Source organism: Phyllobates terribilis, unplaced genomic scaffold, assembly GCF_046119375.1.
Source record: "Phyllobates terribilis strain yellow unplaced genomic scaffold, ASM4611937v1 Scaffold_142__1_contigs__length_4687701, whole genome shotgun sequence".
Lineage (NCBI taxonomy): Eukaryota > Metazoa > Chordata > Amphibia > Anura > Dendrobatidae > Phyllobates > Phyllobates terribilis.
This window is the reverse complement of record NW_027362902.1, coordinates 2,278,206-2,292,006: the sequence shown is the minus strand read 5'-3', so window position 1 is coordinate 2,292,006 and position 13,801 is coordinate 2,278,206. Positions and strand designations below refer to the sequence as shown.

Sequence of the window (13,801 nt, the reverse complement as noted above, 5' to 3'; positions counted from 1 at the left end):
TCCTGCTGCTGCTGCTGCTGGCTGTCCAGCAGCAGACTGAAGGTGGCTGCTGCTGTGCACAGGTATATAAAGGCTCAGAGCCTATTATGACACGCGCAGCCAGCGTTCCATTGCCACATTCCATCTACTGCAGGCAGGATACCTGGCTGGCTGAATGTCGCTGAGAAGCTCACAGAGACCGCCATAAGCAACAGTTTAACAGAATGCCACAGACTAATCAACCAAACTTTTTGGGTTGGGTTCTCTTTTATAGTCTGCAGGCATTAAATGAAAGAAGTCAGTGTTCCAGCAGAAGGAGACAACGTTTCAGAAAAGGCATTGTAGCAAACCAAAAAAGAAATTTTAAGCGCAGCAGAGTAACCAGCGCACATACCTGTTAGCTCAGGTGAGTTTAAAAGGCTGCTGTTGATAACAAGGGCATTTGCTAAATAGATGGTGTGTGTGCAACAATATACTGAAAGGTCAATTATATTGTGCAGCTTATCTCACCACCTGTAGTTATTTAGGTGAAAGCTCCAAAATGCTTGCCTAATATGTCTGTTTATCCAAAAGGAAGTAAAAAGGGAGAGCTAGAAAGATAGCATTGCATCACATTACATGGCAATGCAACGCACAGTTGCTGAAGTTGAACCAAAATGAGCTTGTAATCTGGCTTCTGCAACTTTGAACATGAAAAATCCAATGAGGAGAAGAAAAGCAGAGCCAAAGAGTCCATCCCAAAATCCGACAAACAAGCAAAATGAAAAAAAACATTGAATTCAATTCTTTCTGATTTTAGAAACTGCATTAAAGAAGGGGTGCACCGGTCCTGGAGATACTGCAGTACCAGGTCAATGCGTGGAGTGGACAGAGCAAGCTCTTTTTCCATCTCCCTGTTCTAAAAATCCATTTAATATATGGTCCCCAGATAGGGGACGTATCAGATATTAAACTGATAAGAACAGATACTACACTTGATCTTAGCCAAAAGGCCGAGAAGCGATAACCAGAATTGGTTTCAAACTACGGAGCCACCCAAGGATCCTAAAAAGTCCATTTGTGGAGATGAGCTCCTGGACTCCCGTTAAGAAGACATGTTGTCAACCTCTAGATCCCTTACATGCCTGCACTTTTCGGCTTGCTGCTGCTGCAATCCACGCGTTTTAGATCTGCATAACTCCACCTCTTTAAACACAGCACCTTCACCCCCTGCTGTTCCCACCCGCCTCAACACCGTTGGAAGGGAGGAGAACCAATTAAGGCGGGGGGTGGGGTGGAACGAGCAGCTGTCTACCCTTAGCAGGAGGGCTCCTGATTACATACCTCTCCTGCTGCTGCTGCTGCTGGCTGTCCAGCAGCAGACTGAAGGTGGCTGCTGCTGTGCACAGGTATATAAAGGCTCAGAGCCTATTATGACACGCGCAGCCAGCGTTCCATTGCCACATTCCATCTACTGCAGGCAGGATACCTGGCTGGCTGAATGTCGCTGAGAAGCTCACAGAGACCGCCATAAGCAACAGTTTAACAGAATGCCACAGACTAATCAACCAAACTTTTTGGGTTGGGTTCTCTTTTATAGTCTGCAGGCATTAAATGAAAGAAGTCAGTGTTCCAGCAGAAGGAGACAACGTTTCAGAAAAGGCATTGTAGCAAACCAAAAAAGAAATTTTAAGCGCAGCAGAGTAACCAGCGCACATACCTGTTAGCTCAGGTGAGTTTAAAAGGCTGCTGTTGATAACAAGGGCATTTGCTAAATAGATGGTGTGTGTGCAACAATATACTGAAAGGTCAATTATATTGTGCAGCTTATCTCACCACCTGTAGTTATTTAGGTGAAAGCTCCAAAATGCTTGCCTAATATGTCTGTTTATCCAAAAGGAAGTAAAAAGGGAGAGCTAGAAAGATAGCATTGCATCACATTACATGGCAATGCAATGCACAGTTGCTGAAGTTGAACCAAAATGAGCTTGTAATCTGGCTTCTGCAACTTTGAACATGAAAAATCCAATGAGGAGAAGAAAAGCAGAGCCAAAGAGTCCATCCCAAAATCCGACAAACAAGCAAAATGAAAAAAAACATTGAATTCAATTCTTTCTGATTTTAGAAACTGCATTAAAGAAGGGGTGCACCGGTCCTGGAGATACTGCAGTACCAGGTCAATGCGTGGAGTGGACAGAGCAAGCTCTTTTTCCATCTCCCTGTTCTAAAAATCCATTTAATATATGGTCCCCAGATAGGGGACGTATCAGATATTAAACTGATAAGAACAGATACTACACTTGATCTTAGCCAAAAGGCCGAGAAGCGATAACCAGAATTGGTTTCAAACTACGGAGCCACCCAAGGATCCTAAAAAGTCCATTTGTGGAGATGAGCTCCTGGACTCCCGTTAAGAAGACATGTTGTCAACCTCTAGATCCCTTACATGCCTGCACTTTTCGGCTTGCTGCTGCTGCAATCCACGCGTTTTAGATCTGCATAACTCCACCTCTTTAAACACAGCACCTTCACCCCCTGCTGTTCCCACCCGCCTCAACACCGTTGGAAGGGAGGAGAACCAATTAAGGCGGGGGGTGGGGTGGAACGAGCAGCTGTCTACCCTTAGCAGGAGGGCTCCTGATTACATACCTCTCCTGCTGCTGCTGCTGCTGGCTGTCCAGCAGCAGACTGAAGGTGGCTGCTGCTGTGCACAGGTATATAAAGGCTCAGAGCCTATTATGACACGCGCAGCCAGCGTTCCATTGCCACATTCCATCTACTGCAGGCAGGATACCTGGCTGGCTGAATGTCGCTGAGAAGCTCACAGAGACCGCCATAAGCAACAGTTTAACAGAATGCCACAGACTAATCAACCAAACTTTTTGGGTTGGGTTCTCTTTTATAGTCTGCAGGCATTAAATGAAAGAAGTCAGTGTTCCAGCAGAAGGAGACAACGTTTCAGAAAAGGCATTGTAGCAAACCAAAAAAGAAATTTTAAGCGCAGCAGAGTAACCAGCGCACATACCTGTTAGCTCAGGTGAGTTTAAAAGGCTGCTGTTGATAACAAGGGCATTTGCTAAATAGATGGTGTGTGTGCAACAATATACTGAAAGGTCAATTATATTGTGCAGCTTATCTCACCACCTGTAGTTATTTAGGTGAAAGCTCCAAAATGCTTGCCTAATATGTCTGTTTATCCAAAAGGAAGTAAAAAGGGAGAGCTAGAAAGATAGCATTGCATCACATTACATGGCAATGCAATGCACAGTTGCTGAAGTTGAACCAAAATGAGCTTGTAATCTGGCTTCTGCAACTTTGAACATGAAAAATCCAATGAGGAGAAGAAAAGCAGAGCCAAAGAGTCCATCCCAAAATCCGACAAACAAGCAAAATGAACAAAAAACATTGAATTCAATTCTTTCTGATTTTAGAAACTGCATTAAAGAAGGGGTGCACCGGTCCTGGAGATACTGCAATACCAGGTCAATGCGTGGAGTGGACAGAGCAAGCTCTTTTTCCATCTCCCTGTTCTAAAAATCCATTTAATATATGGTCCCCAGATAGGGGACGTATCAGATATTAAACTGATAAGAACAGATACTACACTTGATCTTAGCCAAAAGGCCGAGAAGCGATAACCAGAATTGGTTTCAAACTACGGAGCCACCCAAGGATCCTAAAAAGTCCATTTGTGGAGATGAGCTCCTGGACTCCCGTTAAGAAGACATGTTGTCAACCTCTAGATCCCTTACATGCCTGCACTTTTCGGCTTGCTGCTGCTGCAACCCACGCGTTTTAGATCTGCATAACTCCACCTCTTTAAACACAGCACCTTCACCCCCTGCTGTTCCCACCCGCCTCAACACCGTTGGAAGGGAGGAGAACCAATTAAGGCGGGGGGTGGGGTGGAACGAGCAGCTGTCTACCCTTAGCAGGAGGGCTCCTGATTACATACCTCTCCTGCTGCTGCTGCTGGCTGTCCAGCAGCAGACTGAAGGTGGCTGCTGCTGTGCACAGGTATATAAAGGCTCAGAGCCTATTATGACACGCGCAGCCAGCGTTCCATTGCCACATTCCATCTACTGCAGGCAGGATACCTGGCTGGCTGAATGTCGCTGAGAAGCTCACAGAGACCGCCATAAGCAACAGTTTAACAGAATGCCACAGACTAATCAACCAAACTTTTTGGGTTGGGTTCTCTTTTATAGTCTGCAGGCATTAAATGAAAGAAGTCAGTGTTCCAGCAGAAGGAGACAACGTTTCAGAAAAGGCATTGTAGCAAACCAAAAAAGAAATTTTAAGCGCAGCAGAGTAACCAGCGCACATACCTGTTAGCTCAGGTGAGTTTAAAAGGCTGCTGTTGATAACAAGGGCATTTGCTAAATAGACGGTGTGTGTGCAACAATATACTGAAAGGTCAATTATATTGTGCAGCTTATCTCACCACCTGTAGTTATTTAGGTGAAAGCTCCAAAATGCTTGCCTAATATGTCTGTTTATCCAAAAGGAAGTAAAAAGGGAGAGCTAGAAAGATAGCATTGCATCACATTACATGGCAATGCAATGCACAGTTGCTGAAGTTGAACCAAAATGAGCTTGTAATCTGGCTTCTGCAACTTTGAACATGAAAAATCCAATGAGGAGAAGAAAAGCAGAGCCAAAGAGTCCATCCCAAAATCCGACAAACAAGCAAAATGAACAAAAAACATTGAATTCAATTCTTTCTGATTTTAGAAACTGCATTAAAGAAGGGGTGCACCGGTCCTGGAGATACTGCAATACCAGGTCAATGCGTGGAGTGGACAGAGCAAGCTCTTTTTCCATCTCCCTGTTCTAAAAATCCATTTAATATATGGTCCCCAGATAGGGGACGTATCAGATATTAAACTGATAAGAACAGATACTACACTTGATCTTAGCCAAAAGGCCGAGAAGCGATAACCAGAATTGGTTTCAAACTACGGAGCCACCCAAGGATCCTAAAAAGTCCATTTGTGGAGATGAGCTCCTGGACTCCCGTTAAGAAGACATGTTGTCAACCTCTAGATCCCTTACATGCCTGCACTTTTCGGCTTGCTGCTGCTGCAATCCACGCGTTTTAGATCTGCATAACTCCACCTCTTTAAACACAGCACCTTCACCCCCTGCTGTTCCCACCCGCCTCAACACCGTTGGAAGGGAGGAGAACCAATTAAGGCGGGGGGTGGGGTGGAACGAGCAGCTGTCTACCCTTAGCAGGAGGGCTCCTGATTGCATACCTCTCCTGCTGCTGCTGCTGCTGGCTGTCCAGCAGCAGACTGAAGGTGGCTGCTGCTGTGCACAGGTATATAAAGGCTCAGAGCCTATTATGACACGCGCAGCCAGCGTTCCATTGCCACATTCCATCTACTGCAGGCAGGATACCTGGCTGGCTGAATGTCGCTGAGAAGCTCACAGAGACCGCCATAAGCAACAGTTTAACAGAATGCCACAGACTAATCAACCAAACTTTTTGGGTTGGGTTCTCTTTTATAGTCTGCAGGCATTAAATGAAAGAAGTCAGTGTTCCAGCAGAAGGAGACAACGTTTCAGAAAAGGCATTGTAGCAAACCAAAAAAGAAATTTTAAGCGCAGCAGAGTAACCAGCGCACATACCTGTTAGCTCAGGTGAGTTTAAAAGGCTGCTGTTGATAACAAGGGCATTTGCTAAATAGATGGTGTGTGTGCAACAATATACTGAAAGGTCAATTATATTGTGCAGCTTATCTCACCACCTGTAGTTATTTAGGTGAAAGCTCCAAAATGCTTGCCTAATATGTCTGTTTATCCAAAAGGAAGTAAAAAGGGAGAGCTAGAAAGATAGCATTGCATCACATTACATGGCAATGCAATGCACAGTTGCTGAAGTTGAACCAAAATGAGCTTGTAATCTGGCTTCTGCAACTTTGAACATGAAAAATCCAATGAGGAGAAGAAAAGCAGAGCCAAAGAGTCCATCCCAAAATCCGACAAACAAGCAAAATGAAAAAAAAACATTGAATTCAATTCTTTCTGATTTTAGAAACTGCATTAAAGAAGGGGTGCACCGGTCCTGGAGATACTGCAATACCAGGTCAATGCGTGGAGTGGACAGAGCAAGCTCTTTTTCCATCTCCCTGTTCTAAAAATCCATTTAATATATGGTACCCAGATAGGGGACGTATCAGATATTAAACTGATAAGAACAGATACTACACTTGATCTTAGCCAAAAGGCCGAGAAGCGATAACCAGAATTGGTTTCAAACTATGGAGCCACCCAAGGATCCTAAAAAGTCCATTTGTGGAGATGAGCTCCTGGACTCCCGTTAAGAAGACATGTTGTCAACCTCTAGATCCCTTACATGCCTGCACTTTTCGGCTTGCTGCTGCTGCAATCCACGCGTTTTAGATCTGCATAACTCCACCTCTTTAAACACAGCACCTTCACCCCCTGCTGTTCCCACCCGCCTCAACACCGTTGGAAGGGAGGAGAACCAATTAAGGCGGGGGGTGGGGTGGAACGAGCAGCTGTCTACCCTTAGCAGGAGGGCTCCTGATTACATACCTCTCCTGCAGCTGCTGCTGCTGGCTGTCCAGCAGCAGACTGAAGGTGGCTGCTGCTGTGCACAGGTATATAAAGGCTCAGAGCCTATTATGACACGCGCAGCCAGCGTTCCATTGCCACATTCCATCTACTGCAGGCAGGATACCTGGCTGGCTGAATGTCGCTGAGAAGCTCACAGAGACCGCCATAAGCAACAGTTTAACAGAATGCCACAGACTAATCAACCAAACTTTTTGGGTTGGGTTCTCTTTTATAGTCTGCAGGCATTAAATGAAAGAAGTCAGTGTTCCAGCAGAAGGAGACAACGTTTCAGAAAAGGCATTGTAGCAAACCAAAAAAGAAATTTTAAGCGCAGCAGAGTAACCAGCGCACATACCTGTTAGCTCAGGTGAGTTTAAAAGGCTGCTGTTGATAACAAGGGCATTTGCTAAATAGATGGTGTGTGTGCAACAATATACTGAAAGGTCAATTATATTGTGCAGCTTATCTCACCACCTGTAGTTATTTAGGTGAAAGCTCCAAAATGCTTGCCTAATATGTCTGTTTATCCAAAAGGAAGTAAAAAGGGAGAGCTAGAAAGATAGCATTGCATCACATTACATGGCAATGCAATGCACAGTTGCTGAAGTTGAACCAAAATGAGCTTGTAATCTGGCTTCTGCAACTTTGAACATGAAAAATCCAATGAGGAGAAGAAAAGCAGAGCCAAAGAGTCCATCCCAAAATCCGACAAACAAGCAAAATGAACAAAAAACATTGAATTCAATTCTTTCTGATTTTAGAAACTGCATTAAAGAAGGGGTGCACCGGTCCTGGAGATACTGCAATACCAGGTCAATGCGTGGAGTGGACAGAGCAAGCTCTTTTTCCATCTCCCTGTTCTAAAAATCCATTTAATATATGGTCCCCAGATAGGGGACGTATCAGATATTAAACTGATAAGAACAGATACTACACTTGATCTTAGCCAAAAGGCCGAGAAGCGATAACCAGAATTGGTTTCAAACTACGGAGCCACCCAAGGATCCTAAAAAGTCCATTTGTGGAGATGAGCTCCTGGACTCCCGTTAAGAAGACATGTTGTCAACCTCTAGATCCCTTACATGCCTGCACTTTTCGGCTTGCTGCTGCTGCAATCCACGCGTTTTAGATCTGCATAACTCCACCTCTTTAAACACAGCACCTTCACCCCCTGCTGTTCCCACCCGCCTCAACACCGTTGGAAGGGAGGAGAACCAATTAAGGCGGGGGGTGGGGTGGAACGAGCAGCTGTCTACCCTTAGCAGGAGGGCTCCTGATTACATACCTCTCCTGCTGCTGCTGCTGCTGGCTGTCCAGCAGCAGACTGAAGGTGGCTGCTGCTGTGCACAGGTATATAAAGGCTCAGAGCCTATTATGACACGCGCAGCCAGCGTTCCATTGCCACATTCCATCTACTGCAGGCAGGATACCTGGCTGGCTGAATGTCGCTGAGAAGCTCACAGAGACCGCCATAAGCAACAGTTTAACAGAATGCCACAGACTAATCAACCAAACTTTTTGGGTTGGGTTCTCTTTTATAGTCTGCAGGCATTAAATGAAAGAAGTCAGTGTTCCAGCAGAAGGAGACAACGTTTCAGAAAAGGCATTGTAGCAAACCAAAAAAGAAATTTTAAGCGCAGCAGAGTAACCAGCGCACATACCTGTTAGCTCAGGTGAGTTTAAAAGGCTGCTGTTGATAACAAGGGCATTTGCTAAATAGATGGTGTGTGTGCAACAATATACTGAAAGGTCAATTATATTGTGCAGCTTATCTCACCACCTGTAGTTATTTAGGTGAAAGCTCCAAAATGCTTGCCTAATATGTCTGTTTATCCAAAAGGAAGTAAAAAGGGAGAGCTAGAAAGATAGCATTGCATCACATTACATGGCAATGCAATGCACAGTTGCTGAAGTTGAACCAAAATGAGCTTGTAATCTGGCTTCTGCAACTTTGAACATGAAAAATCCAATGAGGAGAAGAAAAGCAGAGCCAAAGAGTCCATCCCAAAATCCGACAAACAAGCAAAATGAACACAAAACATTGAATTCAATTCTTTCTGATTTTAGAAACTGCATTAAAGAAGGGGTGCACCGGTCCTGGAGATACTGCAATACCAGGTCAATGCGTGGAGTGGACAGAGCAAGCTCTTTTTCCATCTCCCTGTTCTAAAAATCCATTTAATATATGGTCCCCAGATAGGGGACGTATCAGATATTAAACTGATAAGAACAGATACTACACTTGATCTTAGCCAAAAGGCCGAGAAGCGATAACCAGAATTGGTTTCAAACTACGGAGCCACCCAAGGATCCTAAAAAGTCCATTTGTGGAGATGAGCTCCTGGACTCCCGTTAAGAAGACATGTTGTCAACCTCTAGATCCCTTACATGCCTGCACTTTTCGGCTTGCTGCTGCTGCAATCCACGCGTTTTAGATCTGCATAACTCCACCTCTTTAAACACAGCACCTTCACCCCCTGCTGTTCCCACCCGCCTCAACACCGTTGGAAGGGAGGAGAACCAATTAAGGCGGGGGGTGGGGTGGAACGAGCAGCTGTCTACCCTTAGCAGGAGGGCTCCTGATTACATACCTCTCCTGCTGCTGCTGCTGCTGGCTGTCCAGCAGCAGACTGAAGGTGGCTGCTGCTATGCACAGGTATATAAAGGCTCAGAGCCTATTATGACACGCGCAGCCAGCGTTCCATTGCCACATTCCATCTACTGCAGGCAGGATACCTGGCTGGCTGAATGTCGCTGAGAAGCTCACAGAGACCGCCATAAGCAACAGTTTAACAGAATGCCACAGACTAATCAACCAAACTTTTTGGGTTGGGTTCTCTTTTATAGTCTGCAGGCATTAAATGAAAGAAGTCAGTGTTCCAGCAGAAGGAGACAACGTTTCAGAAAAGGCATTGTAGCAAACCAAAAAAGAAATTTTAAGCGCAGCAGAGTAACCAGCGCACATACCTGTTAGCTCAGGTGAGTTTAAAAGGCTGCTGTTGATAACAAGGGCATTTGCTAAATAGATGGTGTGTGTGCAACAATATACTGAAAGGTCAATTATATTGTGCAGCTTATCTCACCACCTGTAGTTATTTAGGTGAAAGCTCCAAAATGCTTGCCTAATATGTCTGTTTATCCAAAAGGAAGTAAAAAGGGAGAGCTAGAAAGATAGCATTGCATCACATTACATGGCAATGCAATGCACAGTTGCTGAAGTTGAACCAAAATGAGCTTGTAATCTGGCTTCTGCAACTTTGAACATGAAAAATCCAATGAGGAGAAGAAAAGCAGAGCCAAAGAGTCCATCCCAAAATCCGACAAACAAGCAAAATGAACAAAAAACATTGAATTCAATTCTTTCTGATTTTAGAAACTGCATTAAAGAAGGGGTGCACCGGTCCTGGAGATACTGCAATACCAGGTCAATGCGTGGAGTGGACAGAGCAAGCTCTTTTTCCATCTCCCTGTTCTAAAAATCCATTTAATATATGGTCCCCAGATAGGGGACGTATCAGATATTAAACTGATAAGAACAGATACTACACTTGATCTTAGCCAAAAGGCCGAGAAGCGATAACCAGAATTGGTTTCAAACTACGGAGCCACCCAAGGATCCTAAAAAGTCCATTTGTGGAGATGAGCTCCTGGACTCCCGTTAAGAAGACATGTTGTCAACCTCTAGATCCCTTACATGCCTGCACTTTTCGGCTTGCTGCTGCTGCAATCCACGCGTTTTAGATCTGCATAACTCCACCTCTTTAAACACAGCACCTTCACCCCCTGCTGTTCCCACCCGCCTCAACACCGTTGGAAGGGAGGAGAACCAATTAAGGCGGGGGGTGGGGTGGAACGAGCAGCTGTCTACCCTTAGCAGGAGGGCTCCTGATTACATACCTCTCCTGCTGCTGCTGCTGCTGGCTGTCCAGCATCAGACTGAAGGTGGCTGCTGCTGTGCACAGGTATATAAAGGCTCAGAGCCTATTATGACACGCGCAGCCAGCGTTCCATTGCCACATTCCATCTACTGCAGGCAGGATACCTGGCTGGCTGAATGTCGCTGAGAAGCTCACAGAGACCGCCATAAGCAACAGTTTAACAGAATGCCACAGACTAATCAACCAAACTTTTTGGGTTGGGTTCTCTTTTATAGTCTGCAGGCATTAAATGAAAGAAGTCAGTGTTCCAGCAGAAGGAGACAACGTTTCAGAAAAGGCATTGTAGCAAACCAAAAAAGAAATTTTAAGCGCAGCAGAGTAACCAGCGCACATACCTGTTAGCTCAGGTGAGTTTAAAAGGCTGCTGTTGATAACAAGGGCATTTGCTAAATAGATGGTGTGTGTGCAACAATATACTGAAAGGTCAATTATATTGTGCAGCTTATCTCACCACCTGTAGTTATTTAGGTGAAAGCTCCAAAATGCTTGCCTAATATGTCTGTTTATCCAAAAGGAAGTAAAAAGGGAGAGCTAGAAAGATAGCATTGCATCACATTACATGGCAATGCAATGCACAGTTGCTGAAGTTGAACCAAAATGAGCTTGTAATCTGGCTTCTGCAACTTTGAACATGAAAAATCCAATGAGGAGAAGAAAAGCAGAGCCAAAGAGTCCATCCCAAAATCCGACAAACAAGCAAAATGAACAAAAAACATTGAATTCAATTCTTTCTGATTTTAGAAACTGCATTAAAGAAGGGGTGCACCGGTCCTGGAGATACTGCAATACCAGGTCAATGCGTGGAGTGGACAGAGCAAGCTCTTTTTCCATCTCCCTGTTCTAAAAATCCATTTAATATATGGTCCCCAGATAGGGGACGTATCAGATATTAAACTGATAAGAACAGATTTTTTTTTTTTTTTTTTTGAAAGCCCGAAATCGTGTACAAAACCCGAGTGCGCTTAAAAAAGTGACAAGTGCCACAAAAAAAGTGCACTAGGATGCTGGTCTTCTTGAAACCCTCTCCAAAAGGAGAAGGGTCCCCCAAACCATTCCCCGTCCCTCCGAGCCAAAAGGCCACAGCGAGGAACAGGGACAAAAAGCCACCTCCAGCCGAAGCCAGAGGCGACCCAATCTTACCCCCAGCACCTGCCCGAGTTCTCACCCGAGCAAGGCACTGGGAGCCAAAGACTGTGCTCCCCTCCCGGAAGAGGGGAGCCAACAACGCTCTCCTCCCGAAAGAGGAGAGCCAGGGGGGTTCAGGGGGGAGCGGAACCTGATGGCCACACACTCCCCCCCTAGACCTGCCAAGAGAGGAACCCGTAAGGGAACCGCATCCCGACAAAATCCTAGTAGGACGTGACACACGTGAATAAGTGGACACACAGTGACAAAGAAATTAAATAAATAGTGAAGGTTTCACAGTATAATACTGCCCGGACCTTCGACCGGGAATTGAAAAATTCCCCATCCTAAGGCCAGAAGGCCCGGAATAAGGGTGTGTGCGAAGAAAGAAAATTTGAAGTGCTTGTGCAAATGTGCCATAAACTCAAGTGGGGTTCCCAATCCCAGTGAGTTAAGGCACCCCAGGGTCACCACTCCTGGGGCACTTCACACTTCGGGCTTTCGATCTTCCCCGGCCCAATGGCGTCGATCCTGGGGGGCCATGCTTTCCACCATATGACTATATTAGCCACCTGGCGTACTAACAAGCGCCTAAACCCCAGTGTGCATAATGTATCAATCTACTAGGGCGGCCAACATCCAAAACCGCCTTTTCGAAAGATACTACACTTGATCTTAGCCAAAAGGCCGAGAAGCGATAACCAGAATTGGTTTCAAACTACGGAGCCACCCAAGGATCCTAAAAAGTCCATTTGTGGAGATGAGCTCCTGGACTCCCGTTAAGAAGACATGTTGTCAACCTCTAGATCCCTTACATGCCTGCACTTTTCGGCTTGCTGCTGCTGCAATCCACGCGTTTTAGATCTGCATAACTCCACCTCTTTAAACACAGCACCTTCACCCCCTGCTGTTCCCACCCGCCTCAACACCGTTGGAAGGGAGGAGAACCAATTAAGGCGGGGGGTGGGGTGGAACGAGCAGCTGTCTACCCTTAGCAGGAGGGCTCCTGATTACATACCTCTCCTGCTGCTGCTGCTGCTGGCTGTCCAGCAGCAGACTGAAGGTGGCTGCTGCTGTGCACAGGTATATAAAGGCTCAGAGCCTATTATGACACGCGCAGCCAGCGTTCCATTGCCACATTCCATCTACTGCAGGCAGGATACCTGGCTGGCTGAATGTCGCTGAGAAGCTCACAGAGACCGCCATAAGCAACAGTTTAACAGAATGCCACAGACTAATCAACCAAACTTTTTGGGTTGGGTTCTCTTTTATAGTCTGCAGGCATTAAATGAAAGAAGTCAGTGTTCCAGCAGAAGGAGACAACGTTTCAGAAAAGGCATTGTAGCAAACCAAAAAAGAAATTTTAAGCGCAGCAGAGTAACCAGCGCACATACCTGTTAGCTCAGGTGAGTTTAAAAGGCTGCTGTTGATAACAAGGGCATTTGCTAAATAGATGGTGTGTGTGCAACAATATACTGAAAGGTCAATTATATTGTGCAGCTTATCTCACCACCTGTAGTTATTTAGGTGAAAGCTCCAAAATGCTTGCCTAATATGTCTGTTTATCCAAAAGGAAGTAAAAAGGGAGAGCTAGAAAGATAGCATTGCATCACATTACATGGCAATGCAATGCACAGTTGCTGAAGTTGAACCAAAATGAGCTTGTAATCTGGCTTCTGCAACTTTGAACATGAAAAATCCAATGAGGAGAAGAAAAGCAGAGCCAAAGAGTCCATCCCAAAATCCGACAAACAAGCAAAATGAACAAAAAACATTGAATTCAATTCTTTCTGATTTTAGAAACTGCATTAAAGAAGGGATGCACCGGTCCTGGAGATACTGCAATACCAGGTCAATGCGTGGAGTGGACAGAGCAAGCTCTTTTTCCATCTCCTTGTTCTAAAAATCCATTTAATATATGGTCCCCAGATAGGGGACGTATCAGATATTAAACTGATAAGAACAGATACTACACTTGATCTTAGCCAAAAGGCCGAGAAGCGATAACCAGAATTGGTTTCAAACTACGGAGCCACCCAAGGATCCTAAAAAGTCCATTTGTGGAGATGAGCTCCTGGACTCCCGTTAAGAAGACATGTTGTCAACCTCTAGATCCCTTACATGCCTGCACTTTTCGGCTTGCTGCTGCTGCAATCCACGCGTTTTAGATCTGCATAACTCCACCTCTTTAAACA

The 13,801-nt window shown here is 45.3% G+C and overlaps 10 non-coding genes and 1 pseudogene across 10 annotated transcripts; all 11 read right to left on the bottom strand.

The window, feature by feature from the left end:
* Positions 1-792: 792 nt before the first annotated feature.
* On the bottom strand, positions 793-983 carry LOC141206039 (U2 spliceosomal RNA). Its single transcript, XR_012276705.1, has one exon. It is a non-coding gene; the product is annotated as a U2 spliceosomal RNA (small nuclear RNA).
* A 1,114-nt stretch (positions 984-2,097) lies between these two features.
* LOC141206037 (U2 spliceosomal RNA) lies at positions 2,098-2,288 on the bottom strand. The gene has a single exon (XR_012276703.1). It is a non-coding gene; the product is annotated as a U2 spliceosomal RNA (small nuclear RNA).
* Positions 2,289-3,403: 1,115 nt separating this feature from the next.
* On the bottom strand, positions 3,404-3,594 carry LOC141205615 (U2 spliceosomal RNA). Its single transcript, XR_012276296.1, has one exon. It is a non-coding gene; the product is annotated as a U2 spliceosomal RNA (small nuclear RNA).
* Positions 3,595-4,706: 1,112 nt separating this feature from the next.
* On the bottom strand, positions 4,707-4,897 carry LOC141205614 (U2 spliceosomal RNA). The gene has a single exon (XR_012276295.1). It is a non-coding gene; the product is annotated as a U2 spliceosomal RNA (small nuclear RNA).
* Positions 4,898-6,012: 1,115 nt separating this feature from the next.
* On the bottom strand, positions 6,013-6,203 carry LOC141206126 (U2 spliceosomal RNA). The gene has a single exon (XR_012276792.1). It is a non-coding gene; the product is annotated as a U2 spliceosomal RNA (small nuclear RNA).
* Positions 6,204-7,318: 1,115 nt separating this feature from the next.
* On the bottom strand, positions 7,319-7,509 carry LOC141205613 (U2 spliceosomal RNA). The gene has a single exon (XR_012276294.1). It is a non-coding gene; the product is annotated as a U2 spliceosomal RNA (small nuclear RNA).
* Positions 7,510-8,624: 1,115 nt separating this feature from the next.
* LOC141205611 (U2 spliceosomal RNA) lies at positions 8,625-8,815 on the bottom strand. The gene has a single exon (XR_012276293.1). It is a non-coding gene; the product is annotated as a U2 spliceosomal RNA (small nuclear RNA).
* A 1,115-nt stretch (positions 8,816-9,930) lies between these two features.
* Positions 9,931-10,121, bottom strand: LOC141205609 (U2 spliceosomal RNA). Its single transcript, XR_012276291.1, has one exon. It is a non-coding gene; the product is annotated as a U2 spliceosomal RNA (small nuclear RNA).
* Positions 10,122-11,236: 1,115 nt separating this feature from the next.
* LOC141206282 (U2 spliceosomal RNA) lies at positions 11,237-11,426 on the bottom strand. Its single transcript, XR_012276928.1, has one exon. It is a non-coding gene; the product is annotated as a U2 spliceosomal RNA (small nuclear RNA).
* Positions 11,427-12,213: 787 nt separating this feature from the next.
* LOC141206434 (U2 spliceosomal RNA) lies at positions 12,214-12,305 on the bottom strand (annotated as a pseudogene).
* A 1,115-nt stretch (positions 12,306-13,420) lies between these two features.
* Positions 13,421-13,611, bottom strand: LOC141206000 (U2 spliceosomal RNA). The gene has a single exon (XR_012276669.1). It is a non-coding gene; the product is annotated as a U2 spliceosomal RNA (small nuclear RNA).
* Between the last annotated feature and the right edge of the window lie 190 nt (positions 13,612-13,801).